General features: G+C 31.5%; 2 long non-coding RNA genes across 2 annotated transcripts in view; one reads left to right on the top strand and one right to left on the bottom strand.

Annotated features, from left to right (window-relative positions):
• The window catches only part of LOC148616078 (uncharacterized), a 53,111-nt gene that overhangs the window by 15,142 nt on the left and 22,434 nt on the right, over window positions 1-15,535 (bottom strand). The window contains exon 2 of the long non-coding RNA XR_015922106.1: window positions 3,279-3,392. This is a non-coding gene — a long non-coding RNA (uncharacterized LOC148616078). The remainder of the gene's footprint in view (window positions 1-3,278; window positions 3,393-15,535) is intronic.
• LOC148616079 (uncharacterized) lies at window positions 1,155-2,766 on the top strand. Its single transcript, XR_015921901.1, has 3 exons — window positions 1,155-1,246; window positions 1,864-1,941; window positions 2,574-2,766. It is a non-coding gene; the product is annotated as an uncharacterized LOC148616079 (long non-coding RNA).

The following is a 15,535-nucleotide window of genomic DNA, read 5'->3' as shown; positions in this document are numbered from 1 at the left end:
AAGACGATTTAAAGAACTGTATCTGTCCAACAAGATGTAAGTACAATTCTTTGTAATTAGATAGTTAAAAACTGTATGCCAAAGTACTTTGAACAAATACTAGTCTGTGTTACCTTTTTTATAAACATTGCTTGTTTTTGTAATGTTCCGAAAATTTGTACTGCTACGGAAAATTTACGTGTTTCTCCGTTTCCGGTTTTGTATAATCAAACAATTAGGTGTTGACCCCGCACGAAGTAAGTTTTTAACTTTGATTATTTTCTTATGATAGATAAGTGTCTCAGTGAATTAATTGATATGTTTATATTGCCGAACTTTGTATAAATAGGTGTATTTTGAGCGTCACAAAGAACGTCCTATATCCTGGTATCATCGGTTCTCGATAGCATATCAATGTTGTTTACTTGTTTGTTGAACAACTAAATAGCTACAAGCCATTATAACTTAGATAGCTACAATTTTAAATTCATTTTAAGAACTGATCTTTGTTTTTATTTTCTTCGAAGATTGGCGAGATTGCATGTTTACTTAGTGAGAAAAAACACATTTTAGTTAGGTGACCTATTAATGACTTTATGGGTACTACGTCATCAGTTCTCGATAGGGATATGACTTTCAATATGGAGGGCATGAGAGACATAATTGGAAAGTGAAAATAAAGAAAATAAATAATTCAATATAATTTTATCGATATTTCATATTTTCAGGGTGCAGTACTGCTCACCATACATTTTTTACTGACATAGCATTGACTATAACATAACTGCGCATAACCAATGTATATATAATCTACCACTTTCAATAAAATTTGTTAATATTCAAAATGTGTGTTGGGATAGGTGGGCGCTTAAAATATAAGCTTTTTGGGGGATTTAAAGAGAAAGGTAAATTCAAGGGGTAATAAAGTGTATTGGTATTATACATACCTTAATACGCAACATAGCGAAATCAAAGCCCGATAGAATCAAGGAAGTGTTCAGTTGGTTATTTCTTTGTGAATAGACCACACATGCAATTTCGTGTTTTATGTCATATTGCCTATGCGCATCGCTATCGAGAACTCATGACTATGGAGAACAAATGAATGCACGATATAGGTAATAGTGTAAATTATATGCCACATGCTGCTATTGAAATATGTCAGATCAAATCTTTATCAGTGCGCGCATTATCTTACAAAAGAACGTCCTAGATACTAACCCGGTCAACTTTACGTTAATTCCTGACCAAACTTGGTTCTTTTAAGGTATGTGTCAAAGAGAACAACTATCTTCTGAATGACTATAGATGTTTGTTGTCAACAGTTTACAATCATTTTGAAGTGTGTACTTTCCAACCGTTTTGCATTTTAGATGTATGTTTAAACCATTTTCCATCGTCATGTTAGTTATGAATACTGTGATTCTGTTTATCAGTACTTAGGCTGATATTTTGCATTGAATCTGACCAGGACATTTATTTTGAAACTTTGCAAGTTATTTTTAGAATTTAAAACATTACTTTATATCCTGCATGTATGGAAAGCCAAACTGGCAGAAACTTTTGAACATTTTCACTACATATATTGTCAAAATTGGATTCGTAATATTGAACATATTATGACTTTTTGAATATTTATATTTGTAAAATTGTTTATTTATATGTTTTGTATTGTTTTGGTTTGTTTTTGTTTTTGTTTTTGTTTTTTTTTTTGTTTTTTTTTGTTTTTTTTTGTTTTTTTTTTTATTTTTATTTTTTTTATTGTAGACTTTTACCCTCTCCGGGGGTTGAGACGAGTTAATAAAGTTCACAGTTTTGATGCTATAATGCTTACCTTTTTATATTTATTTTTATAGGAATACACATGATCTCTCTCTTTTGCAGGGAATAAGGATGACAAGAGAAGCTCATACCTAATTATTTGATGTTTCCAATAAGCCTTGATGATTAATTTTTTTCAAGGTAAGTTTAATATAGTGATGAGAATCTGATTGGACCATGACAAGTAATCATGGCATTTGCTAGTCTTTCAGTGTATCTGTTCACTCATTTGACCGCAATATGCAATCACTGTTTTATATAAATCAGTAGCAGATGCAGAACCTCCAAAAAGGTGGGGAAATATGGCCTTTGAGGGGGCTCACTATTGGTAGTATCATTAATTTTCTATAAAATCATTTTTTTTTCAAATATTAGGGGGACCCTGGGCCCTCTTGGATCCACCTATGCTTTTTTGCTGAACTTCAATAAAATTTTAATTATAGAAGACATGTATGAAGTTTGGTTCCATGGATATCCACTTCCTGTTTGAAGAGGACATATATTTCAAGGGTGTGCATAGCTCTGCTCACCACAACTTCAGCTTAAAAACTCAATTCATGGTTTTTCAAAGTGCAAATAAAATCTTGATACAAAACAGCATGTTTTAAACTTGCAGACAATGGTATTTCCATGATTGACACATACACCTGTTGCAAAAAAATCAAGTAATATGTAATTGATAGTATGTATAATTTTTTCCTTTAGTTTTATTGATAACTACTTTAGGTATGTATATCGTGACTACACCATTAATCATGTACTTTTTTTTTCAGGAATACAAAGAACGGAAATGGACACTGCTCGAGATGCTTGAAGATGAATAAGCGAACTGACAAAACCTATCTTTGAAATTTCGTTTAGTTTGTTGCTACATCTACAAAATATAGAGAACTCTACAAATTTCTTATCACATCTTAAACCTATTGTATGTGTATGCAATTTTTGCATTAAAAGATTCATAATTTAGATTGTTTTGAAAAAATGTTATTGAAAAACATTATAACATTATAGTGAATGTTGTTGAAAACGTTATTATATCATTTCTGCAACCATACATTTTTACGTTTTAAAGACATTTCTAAAATGAATGTTTTCAGTCTTTTAAAGGAAACGTTTATAAAACATTTTTATTACGTGTTTGTGCTAGCTGGGTAAGTCGTATAAGCAACACCCCTTTCATATATTGTAACATCACATCACCTAAGCCTTGCATACTTGCATCAGCTTCCAAGACAATTGGTTCCTTTAAATTTCCATAAGGCTATAACTGTATTCCATCAACGTTTCGAGCCCTCCTTGTAAATTGGTATTCCAATTACCCAATTGTTAACATGGGGGTGAAGCGTACTGTTGAATCTGGGGAGAAGCAATTTTCCTCAAGTCTCTATTTTACATTGAGAGTACTGACTGACGAATAAAAAAAAACAGTTTCAATTATTCATATTTGATAGAACATCATTTTTTTTAATTATACTTACATTGACAAGATCTGTAGTTATGCCAGTAACTGACTTCACATTACTTAGATATTTTCACTTTCGATGAAGTAGTATTTTTGAAGGCTTCGATTATAGTCGACGTTGCCTTAAGCTCTGAAAAAAATATGTAGTGATGTAATGGATGTAATAATTCATAACGAAACACAATCAAAATGAAACACTTTAGTTACAAAATCAGTCGGTGCATTCCAGGGGCTGAAAGGCACGAGAAAAAAATTCTACAAATCAATTTTTTTCTCAATATTTCTCAATGTTTGAACAAAGAAGTGTATGACTAATTCCATGAGCATAGGTGGACAGAAATTCCTTGGGAAGATAAATTACGATATAATACTATCGAAGATCTTGTGTCTTAAGAAAAGATTTTACCAAAAATAATACAGATGAACTGTGAAAGTAATAAAATTGACTTTTTCAATAACTTAAAAGAACATAATACATTTGTTTACTAATCTACAAATATAAACAATTTTTTGTTCATAAAGATGGTATTCATATTAGATATGTTGCCAATCAAATTGAAAGAAATAAACAACTGGCAAAAGTTTGTGAAAAAAGATTGGCAATAATCCCTTTTTATTACCATTCTGAGACATGAAAACTCCCTAAGCCAACAAATACAGGATTCAATCCAATTCTTAATGATTTATTAAAAATATCTGAAAAAAAACAGACATATATCATAAAATAAGCTAATTTACAGAGACGGTTTACGCATTTCATACATTTAATTCACCCTTAAGAGACAAACAAAACTAATTTCATGATGTATCAAATAAAGATCAATATGCGTTTTTGCTAATGTAAGACCCTGGTGTTTTTATTCTATTCTATTTGCTATGCAGATATTCATTAAAATAGAAGTGATAGGTATTTACATAAATATTGATTTGAAATGCGGAAATATAACAATATGGCAAAACTTTCGTTCTTTTTCCAACAAGGCATTTACATAAATTATAATTAATTTGCCGATTTTGTTTAATCTTAATTTGGATTTTTTAGACTGTTTAAACAATTCAATCTTTTTGATTTGTGTTTTTCTGTAATTGATTGTACTGTTTTACCCGCAAAAGATATCATCGATGACCGGTCTTAGATCATTTACAGACTAACTATTCACTGGTCTTATGATATTTCTAGACTTATTATGGACACGTTTTTGGACCGCACTAACCGATGACTGGTCTTAGTACATTTCCAGACTTTTCATTGACACGTCTTTGGACTAGACTTCCCGTTGACTGGTTTTTGGAAATTTCCAGATTTATCATTGGCATGTCTTGCATCCATACTTATTGTTGACTGGCTTTGGGATATTTTGAAACATTAATGACATTTCTTAGGACTTCAATTAACGTTGTCATTAACAGTCTACAATTTCCTTTTATAATGCTTGATTAATTAATGACTAATACAATACTGTGATAAAAATGGTAGAAAAATGTGATTTTTTAATAAAATTATTACAGAAGAAGTAATGAACAACTATTAATCAAAGAATTATATAGTGATTACGGTACGCAGGTAAGCAAAGAATGAAATTAAATAAAATGAGAAAAAATATGTAATGTAAATAATTAATAATCAATATTTAATTTCCTTACATGTTTTATATTTGTTTTTCAACAAAAACTTATGTACAGGGAAAAACCCTATTTTAATAATTGTCTTAGTTTTGTGAGCCAAATAAAAACAAATGAAAATCTTTTACAACAGGAACATCAATTTTGGTAATTATCATTATATATACTAATATTAAGTGTATAATGTTCATAAGGTTCGTCTGCAGCACAAATATAATAAGGAGACGCCACTAAAGAAACTGCATTTAGCCTTAGTCTTGTATGAAACACTTAAACCCATTCTACAGCCGCAGTAATAATAAGAAGGGCACTTTATATTACGGCAACGTTAGTAAATATCAAATATAACAAAAGATCTCAATAATTTAATATCTTAGGTACTAGATTCAAAGTCTTTATCTTCGACGACAAAAATAATCAGAATAAAAAGTGGTATTTGTGCGTATTCCAATTCTGGCCAATTTTATCGACGTGCCGTTTCTGAAGCATACCCGAGATCAGATTTTTGTAAATAGTCTGACGTTTCCCTGTTCAGATTTTTTCAATTACAGTCTTTATGAAAATCAGACAGCATGAGATTTATGCATGTCACAAACCAACCGATATCTCTTCTTGGAAACAATTACAACCTACTTAAGTCTTTCGGCTGTTGCACTTTTGAGATAAAAACTTTGTACATTTGTAATTTGCAAAATGGTTTGACCATGTGTGAAAATTGTAAATGTCAATTTCAAGAATCTCTACAGAGGCACAAGAATCATCTATTTGTGTCGTCTGCTTAATATTTCAATGATCTCCCCCACAATATTGTTTATAAAGATAATAAATAAAAAATTCAATAATATCGTTCCCTCGAACACTTAAGCTTCCACATTTTTTTTCCGATCTCGATATTGCTAACTCACAAGGACCATTTGTTCTCCTTTCTCTTTATATTTTTTTTACTACAGTTTACTAGATATACAGTAATGATTCAATTTATCAGCACTTCCCTTATGCTATACCCTATCGAAGACTTTGCTTATGTCACAAAAAAAAATAACTTGTACTTCTTTACTACTGTCTAACATACAACATCGAAAATGAATGGAACAAAACAGCAGATAATACCGTTTTAAGCCTCTAAACGTCTCCATTTTTTTCCGAAGCGATGGTAGCCATGTTGTTTACGATATCTACGTGGAATAAACTGTCATCGCTGAGGTCGTAAAAGGTGAAGAACCAATCATGATGCACGAAAAAGGCACATGGTAATAAGATTGGAATTATGAAAGCATGTTTTTTTTATATTGAAAAATCTACATGGAATTAACTTTCATCGCTGAGATCGTGAAAGGTGAAGAACTAATCATGTTTTTGATATTAAAAATCTTACTTTTGATAATTCAATTCAATAATACAGTATGAAAAATAAATTTCCATCATCAAGTAATACGAAGCTTTAATGATTATATATATAATATGTAACAGGATAGGTTTGACAGATAAATAGAAATTATGTCAAACGAGAAACGATAGATCTATACTCTCATCAAAGCTTTGTGAAATCAACAGAAAAAAACACCTTCTAGTCACTTTCTGCCAATATAATGACTAACGTTACTTAAGAATAAAATCATAATACAAAAAGTTCTACGGATACCGACAGGACAGAGTTGGACCAGCTTTTAAAATAAAATCTTCATAAACAGAGCAGTAGTGTTATATTGTCTTATATTTGCATGTGAAGTTTATTTACATTCTGATGTTTATCGCCGTTCAGATTTCAAAAAATATAGCCATTCTTAAATATTTAAGAGTATTTAGACGGGAAATGTATTACATAATTTAACATTGCTATGGTTTGTCATGCTTTTCCGACTTTTTACTAGGTTAATATACAGATGAAAAATACAAATCAAGTAATTCTCAGCATAACCTCGAATATTTCAGAAGATATTGGGATGTTATCGTCTGATGTAATGTGCACGTATTCCTTGGTGTAACGAAATCCGATATATATCAATCACATAAAGGTGTTAAGCCAAGTACTGCAAAGTTTTGGTCCATACATATTTAGTTGACGATGCTTATAAATATATAATGAGGACTCAAGGTCAAAGTCATTTACTATAAGTTCAGGAGGCAGATAAGCAATCATTTTTTACTGTGAACATAAACTTTCTTGCCTTTAATGAATTAAGTGTCAATCTCTGTAAGAATCAGGCAGTGGGTAAGACATGGTAAGAAAAAACCTACCATTTTGAAATTTTAATAAAACTATTTTTGCATCATTATAATCAAGGCAAAAAGACAAGATTTTTCGTATCACGTCGCTAAATTGAATGAACTATTTGAAAATTGACATTCCAAGGGCAGATAACTCTGTCAAAACCTCATTTTTTAAACATTCTATTGAAAAATATCTGAACAGATCCAGTGACAGAGAGATCAAATAATTGTCATACCGAATAGAGAAAGCATCCTTGAGTGAAATTATATTTTCAGATCAATGAGTTTTTGACATGCATGTCTCTGATTTTTCCAATTTTGTTTGATTCTCACCAAAATTTCAACTTTATACCCATGACACTGTTTTACTTTTTTATATATTTACCAATCATATTAATAGCATGTAGTTGACTTATATTTGACCTAGAGATTTCTATCATCATTAAGCCTTATCACTGCTTTGTTTAAAATGCTCATTCACTTTTGTTCTCTTGATAGTCATGACTATGAATTATAACTTTGAATAAAATCTAAAACCAATTTCATCATTAATATTTTAAAATTCTTTCGTTCAGATATCGAACAATTTTAAACCAAATTCGTACAGCGAAACATCGTGTTATCCTCAAAGCAATCATATAAATATAGGCCACTATATTCAATTGATCAGTAGTTCAAAACAAGATGTAATATGTTCAAGCTAAATACGTAGCAGAATATACATAAAGATAGTTACAACTCATAAACGAAAATCGGAGATAAATATTAAATAATACTTGAAATAGCAAAGTGAAGAATAAATCGGAAAAATGGCCACTGTGTTCCTAACTTGGTGAAATTAAGGGATGGAAAAACCGAACCTCCCAGTTCCATAGTGACCATAGAGTTCCTCTTCACTGTTACTCTGTACTATTTGAGAATTGGTTAGTATTTAGGTTAACTTTAATTTTTTACTTTTGTTTCTATTTCATGATACTATTTTAGGTTTTGTCCTTAATGTTTATTGACTTTCGAACACACACTTGAACTTTGGTATTACTTTATATATTAGAGTGAAATTTTATATATCCACTTGCTTCTTTGTTTTCAAATTATTTTTTTAAAGAAAAACAAAACGCAAATTCTGTTGGCATTTTGATATTCCAAATTACGTCATTTCCGATACTTTCTTATAAACACATTACATGTTTGAGGAAAATATTCCGAAGAGGCACTTTTATGAACAACCAATGTGTTAAATACTTAATTGTAAGTAGTTATTTTCTAATGATTATTGGACAATAAATGTCAATGCAGGGTACCTGAACCACATTTCCTAAAAGTTGCAAGATTTGAAATGATAAATTGACACTTTTAATTTTTGGTTTGTATTCAGCAAAAGTAAATAACGCAACAGAAAAAATAAGTTTTTGAACACAAACCAGTGATCGATAACCCTTCAAGGGATATGATATGCTTGTGAAATATAGATTTTATAAAATTGTCCCCAACAATGGCAATTCGATTGGAAAGTGGTTAATAGAAAACGACTTTTAACGGCGTGTCTTGTCCTAGATATAGGACTAACATTGATTATCTCTCTTTGGTGCTTATTTTCTCGGAATCAATAGAGTGTGTCCGTGTTGTGTGACATGACGTGCTAATATAATGCTAAGCATGTCGATCTAGTACAACAATGTCTATTCAATTGTTCAAGTGCACTACCAATTTCCTTCAAAAGCTTCGACTTCCATCTGAATAATTATGTGAAATAACCATCAAAATTATCATGACTACTCCCAATATCAGAACTTGGTTTTTTGGGGGTATTCTGAAGAGTTTATAATTTATTTTAGACCTTAGATCCAGAGAATTTTTTCTTTATATGTGAGCATTTAACTTTCGACTTTTCAATTCTCATATCTAGTGAAGCCGGTTAGGTCAAATTAAAAAACTAATAGAATTTCTTAATTACGACTTGTATACCGAAATTACGATAAAGTTACATGTTATTGTAAATTCGACGTAGGATGTCGTGATGGCGACAAAGATATATCGTAATTTCTTTGTTACTCAAAAAGAAAAGAATAACAGTACACCTAGATTCAAATATGTAGTTCTTAGTAGAGATTCCTCATTCTTTGTTAAAAAATAATTTCAAATCATCTCAAATATATACAGAAGTTGTTTTCAAAATGCGTGCTCTTTTTTATCGACAACATATTTGTCCAGTGTGGTGGACGCGTTTTTCAACAAACGGTCGGCATTCCTATGGTAACACATGTGCTCCTCTATTTCCTGACCTATTTTTTCACACTTATGATGGTGACTTTATACTGATCGAACATCGTCTAAATAGATCCTCTAATCTCAGTTTCTATATAGATGACGCATTATTGTTAAACAATCCTTGTTTTTGGGATTTGATACATCTTCTCACAAAAGAATTTGAGATAAAGGATACTACAGACACTGTGAAGTCAGTCTCAAATCTTGACCTACACTTATAGATAGATGATTATGAAAATACTGACCAAACTATACGACAAACGCGATGACTTTTCATTCCGTATTGTCAACTCTCTTGTCATCTTTGGCAACACTCTTCAGCATCCTGCATATAGAGTTTTCATATCACAACTCATACGTTTTGACAGAGCTTGCCGTAACTACGCAGACTTTTGGTATCGCGCTAGACTTTTGGGCGCAGGTACAAGTACCTTTTATAGGGTCAAAATAAATTTTACTTTAGGAAATACCATTCAATCAAACAACAATTTTCATGTATACCTTTTGAACCGACAGGATATTTGTACATTATTGTTATTAGTGTTGTTTGTAGCAGAATATGTTCACAAATCTTTCAAGTTTTAGCATTGGTAATTTCATTACGAGTAAAAATTAAATTTCTTTCTAGAATCATTTATCACATTGAAAGAAATTATATATGTACTAGCTGTTAAAGTTGTGGTTGCTTGATGTCGATCGTTGATGCGCTAATGAAATAATTCAACCGTCTTATCATAAAATTGTGATAGATTGTTAATAAGAAAAGGCTATGCAAGCATTGCAATATTGTATTCGGACCAAATCGTCATTATTCAGTTGTTACCTAAGAGATCTCAATTTGAAATAATAAATTTATGAGAACACATAGTTTTATTGTAATTGCAGTACAAAGCGTATATAATATTCAAACTATTGCAGAAGAAGCCATGTAGACCTATGGTGATTTACCTAACTTTATGTTTGTTTGTTTGTTTGTTGGGGTTTAACGTCCGAGCAGCAATATTTCAGCTATATTCAGACGATGAACATGAAATTGATGATAAAATGAACATGAAATGATTATGAAATGAAAATAGGATGGGACACAAGGACAGTGGGATCGACAAATTTTGATTGCCACTGGAAATAGGGAGAGTTGGGTAGGGTCGGGCAATTTAGCCTCCTGTGGCGGAGCCCTATGGTTCCTACTCCGGAAGAATACCACAGTAGGGTTCTTTAACTGCGAGGAACGTGGCATCTTTCCCATCACGGTGCACCACTATGGTTTCCGAAAAAAGTATGGGTGTCTTCCCAAAATTTATTGTCAAAAAAACAGGTTTTCTAAAATAACAGGCACTTAAAAGAAAAGTAGGTTGGCATGGTATTATTGTAAAAGTGTACCTTTTTCTGCTCATTTGTTCATGTTTTTAATTTTTAAATTCGAGCGAAATTTTGCATTTTAAAAAACAGCCTGTTTGTGCAGGGAAGAGAATCCAATTCGGTGTGGACCTGAATCTTTCCGGATAGCTTAGAGTATACATTGTATACCTCTTTACCTTCACAAGTATTGTATCTATTTATGTACGATTGCTCTACTACCCACAATCAATATTTCCACCACCAAGTTTCACCTTTTTTAAGTTTTACAAAATTAGACCGGGTCAGATTTGTGTACGAAACAGTGCACCTAAATCCCATTTGTATAGTGCAACCTAACACTGCTGATAAGAATTTGATGAAACTTTTTTTCAAATTGTATTTCACATGATGCAGTTGTGCATCTTTATTTATTTTCCCATCTGAATGACATTTCTTGTTTTCTGGTGCAAAACATGAACTAAATCATTGATCGACCAGAATACCTGTATCTTCTATTCCGCCACTCATCAAGAACCTCTAGAACCGCTAAAAAGAAATAAATGAAACATTCATAAAATCTTTTTACATGATACCATTGTACACCGTGTTTCCATCTGAGGGACTTTTTATGATGCAAAACATTGATTAAGTCATTGGTCAACCAGAGGATGGGTACCTTCTAATCAATGTCTCCTCTAAAACCGCTTGGTGGAATTTGATGAAGCATGCTCAAATTTTGTTTGACATGGTACCATGCACCTCCTATTTCATTTGACCATCACCATGTGTGCTTTACTCATAATTGTTTTAGTTTAACTCTGTGTTAAAATGCAATGATAATCTTTCGAAAATCAAATTTTCACGAAAGTAACATATTGGGCAAGTCGAAAAGAAGAATGAGAGAAATTTGAGAAGCTGACTTTCGATATTTTAACTTATTTTGAAAAAGTTCAGTCACATTGTTACAGCTGTTTGTTCTATCCTGATGATGACTTTTGGTAATAAACCAAATTTTAAAGTTAGCAACTTCAGTTCTTTTATCTGATCAAGACAAGTACCATCTTGTCCGAGTTGCTCATTTACTTTTGTTACTTCGTATGTATTACCTTGTTATTATTGTGTTTGTCTGTTTTTCATGTCTGGTCATTGGATTACAATCTTTTTATTACCGCTATAATCTTGGTTCCCTTTCTTACTCTCTAAAATGATGTTATAAATCGTATATACAGGGACAAATCACACAAATTCGCACGAGTATTTGAGCATTTAAATATAAAATATAATCCACTCAATGACTCTATATTCACAACCATACATGTAGATTCGTGATTGTTTGTCTGCATACATGTTGAACCTCTTGGAGATGGATTTGACTTCCTATTTCGATGCGTTTGGTTTTGAGTTTTTTGTTTACAATTAACTTTGAATTGCAATATATTTGAATCTGATGCTGCTGATGAGGCATTACTTCATGAAACACGTGCACATCATTTCAAAATTTGCAATATATATATATTTTTATATTTTGTTACCGATACTGGTCTCGTAAAATACTGTTCAAATGGATTTATATTTGACAATGATATCAGAAGTGTGTTAATATTTCTAATGATAAATTTACTCTGATGGTATTCAGACAAAATAGAATAATTGATTTTTTTAATTAATAACACAAATTATTTGTCATATAAATTGCGTTTGTTAATCGTTAATTTCGTTTCTTACTTTCTTATTTTTTAATGTTATAAAATACTTTGATAACCTACATTATAAAAAGATCACCTGCATTTTTTATTTGTGATGTTGATAAACATTTTTTTGTGTGTTTCGTCATCATCTAAATTTTTAATCGTACAGTGTATGAAAATAAAATGTATTGATTGTAAGCAATAAAACAAGATGATTAGCAGCTGTTGTTTTTGTCATTTTAAATGTCAAAATATCAATTCCTTTCTGATCAGGGGTCGTGTCGCAAATTTTTAAATGACATCACGGTAACAAACAACAGCCATCATAAAATTGCAACATTACTCATTTATAATTCAATATACACTTCATATAACACTTAACAATGTAGGGTAGGTATTTGTATATTTTTAAATGCTGTCCCGAGTTGATATTATACTGCTCTTATAATCATAACTGATACATTTATTTGGAAATTTCATTAAGTGATGTTTCTTTGTATTTTTTTAAAGTGGCATGGGAAATAGTGAAACAGGAGGTTAAGTATAAAATCGTAGACATTTTTGTTAGAGCAATCAAGGGAACTAAGGTTATAACGGTAATCAAAAGAATGTAATCCAGGGACAAAGACCAGATATGGAAAACAGACATACACAACAAAGAACATAAAGTAACTAAAATCTACATACAAAGTAACAAAAGCAAATGAGCAACTCGGACTCCTCAAAAAACTGGGAGCATGGACCAGGTGCACCGGTAGGGTAAGCGTCCTCTGCTTTTCTAGAAACATCCGCCGAGTTGCTCACCGCTATAACCTTGGTTCACTTGATTACTCTTTAAAACTGTTTAAGTGACTATGAGAAGAACTTAAGATCTGCTCGTTCTAATAAAATTCACTGAAATGACATCAAATATCCTGTATTTTAACACTTACATTAATGTAGTAAGATTTAAATGAAAAATAGCACGAGATTGAAGTTTGTGGAAACTGTATGAATCAAATTATCCAAATGATTAACATTTACTGTGGCATTTAACTATTTCAGAAATAAATGGCAAGTCTAGCTAATGTTGTAAATGGACAGGTGGCGAGAAAACAAGTGAGTTATATTTAGAGAAAGAATATCCAGTACATTATTTTTTAATTACTGAATTTTATTGTTTATTGTTGAAATTAATTATTATTTCAAAAACAATTGTACTATTTTCTTAAGTATATTTATTTTTCTTTCCCATAATATTAAAAATATGAATATCGTTATATTAAAACGCTATAGACTTGAATCAGTTTTGTATACCATGTCGATTCATACAGAATAATACATGGCAAAATCCATATCATATTCGTATTAGCAAGAGACAAGGACATAAACCTGAGGTATGTCCGCGGTGAAGGATGGACAGCAAGGCAAGCTTGTTGCAATACCACCTATTCTCGTACGTGTATTATTAAATATTCTGAAGATATACCCAAAAACCTAAAATCTCGCACCTTTTCGGAAATTAGTTCTTTCCCCTAACTTTTGACTTCTCAACTCTTTACGTTACCACATGATAAATTGAAAAATCGTTTGAAACGATTTATTCGTTTATATTTTGCTGTTTAAAAAAAACATGTTTTTCCTGGTTACAAATTCACGTATTATTCTAAAACATCACAGAAGGGCAAAGTGTGCTACACAGGAAAGCAGGTTTGCGATATGCCTGATTTCCTCATTGATAGCATATTTGTCCCATTTTGAGAAGCTATTTTTTCAACAAGCTGGGCAATAACTGTGCTACTCTCCTAACCGATTTGTTTTTATATTCATATGAGACTGAATTTTAAAAAAGACAAAGATAAAGATATGTTTATTGTAAAAATAAGTCCTCCAGCCAACGGCACAAATACCAATACGCAATATAGTATCGTGCCAACTATAATTGTCATGATTAATTATCATCATCAATAATTTTGAACTAAATCCTTTAACTTTACAAACATATATATTGGTGCTGTATTGTCCACCAACAACCCTTCTTTAGGTAAATTGTTATCATCAATATATCCACCAGAGCTCGAATAAAGGAGACTTCAGAAACCGCTTGTTCTGCATCTTTTTATGGAACTACATCTCGAATTTGACAACAGTAGTCATCTCAGCACTAAGATTTATGACAAAAGAGACGACTTTAATTTTAAAATCATAAATTGTCCTTACCCGTGCAGCAATATCCTTTTATCTCCTGCAACTGGTGTTTATATTTCACAATTGATTCGCTATGCTAGAGCGAGTATTAACTACTCTGATTTCCTTGCACGTCATAAATATATGCGTAACAGACTCCTGAATCAGGGATCTGAGGAAAAGGACTTTAAAAAGTCTCTGCATTGGATTAGTGTTTGGTAATTTGTTACACTGATTTGGTATAGTGTTGGTACAGCAGGCGATACGGAAGTTCTCATGAATTGTAAATTTTGAGCACCTGAAATTTCAAATGAGTTATAGATCATCATTTGTTTTATTTCTTATATAAAGTGCTACATATGTACATGTACGCGTACCCTATCAGTCACGTTTTATTTAGAACCAGTCTTTTCCAATATGCCATTAGAAATATTCCATATTAGAGTTGTCTGAACGAGTCACCAAGATTTTGTACCCAATGAAGGAAGGACAACAAAAAGACTGCAAATCTGCTTACTCGTGTAGTGGTATTAATCATTTGTGGATTCTGTGAAATTCTAATGATCTTTTAAATTATCTTGAATCTCGCTGCTTCACTGTTTTAGTTTACGATTCCACATATTTTAACACTGCAAAGTACAAAGCCAAAGGTTGCTACACCGAGCAATATGTGATCAGTAGGCTACAATTTTTACTCGACGACACATTTGTCACTTTTGGTCACCACAAATATGGTTGATTGTTATATGAGCAGCACGAGATTTATTGGGCGTGCTTTGTGTATGTGTAATTACTGCCCACCTTAAATCATATAAATAAACAAATGCAACATTCCGAAGTGAATTAGCTGTTTTCATTCATTTCTGTAGCGTAAATGTACACCAAATTCATATTCCATAAAAATATCAAATGTAATGTTTAGAAAAATTATATATTATATTCCGTAAAAACACTTAAACATTTACACGGTGACACTCGC

The sequence above is a fragment of the Perna viridis genome, chromosome 5 (assembly GCF_037379345.1).
Source record: "Perna viridis isolate PV_CMFRI_1.1 ecotype Kerala chromosome 5, ASM3737934v1, whole genome shotgun sequence".
Lineage (NCBI taxonomy): Eukaryota > Metazoa > Mollusca > Bivalvia > Mytilida > Mytilidae > Perna > Perna viridis.
The sequence above is the reverse complement of the archived record's forward strand: the minus strand, read 5'-3'. Positions and strand labels throughout refer to the sequence as shown.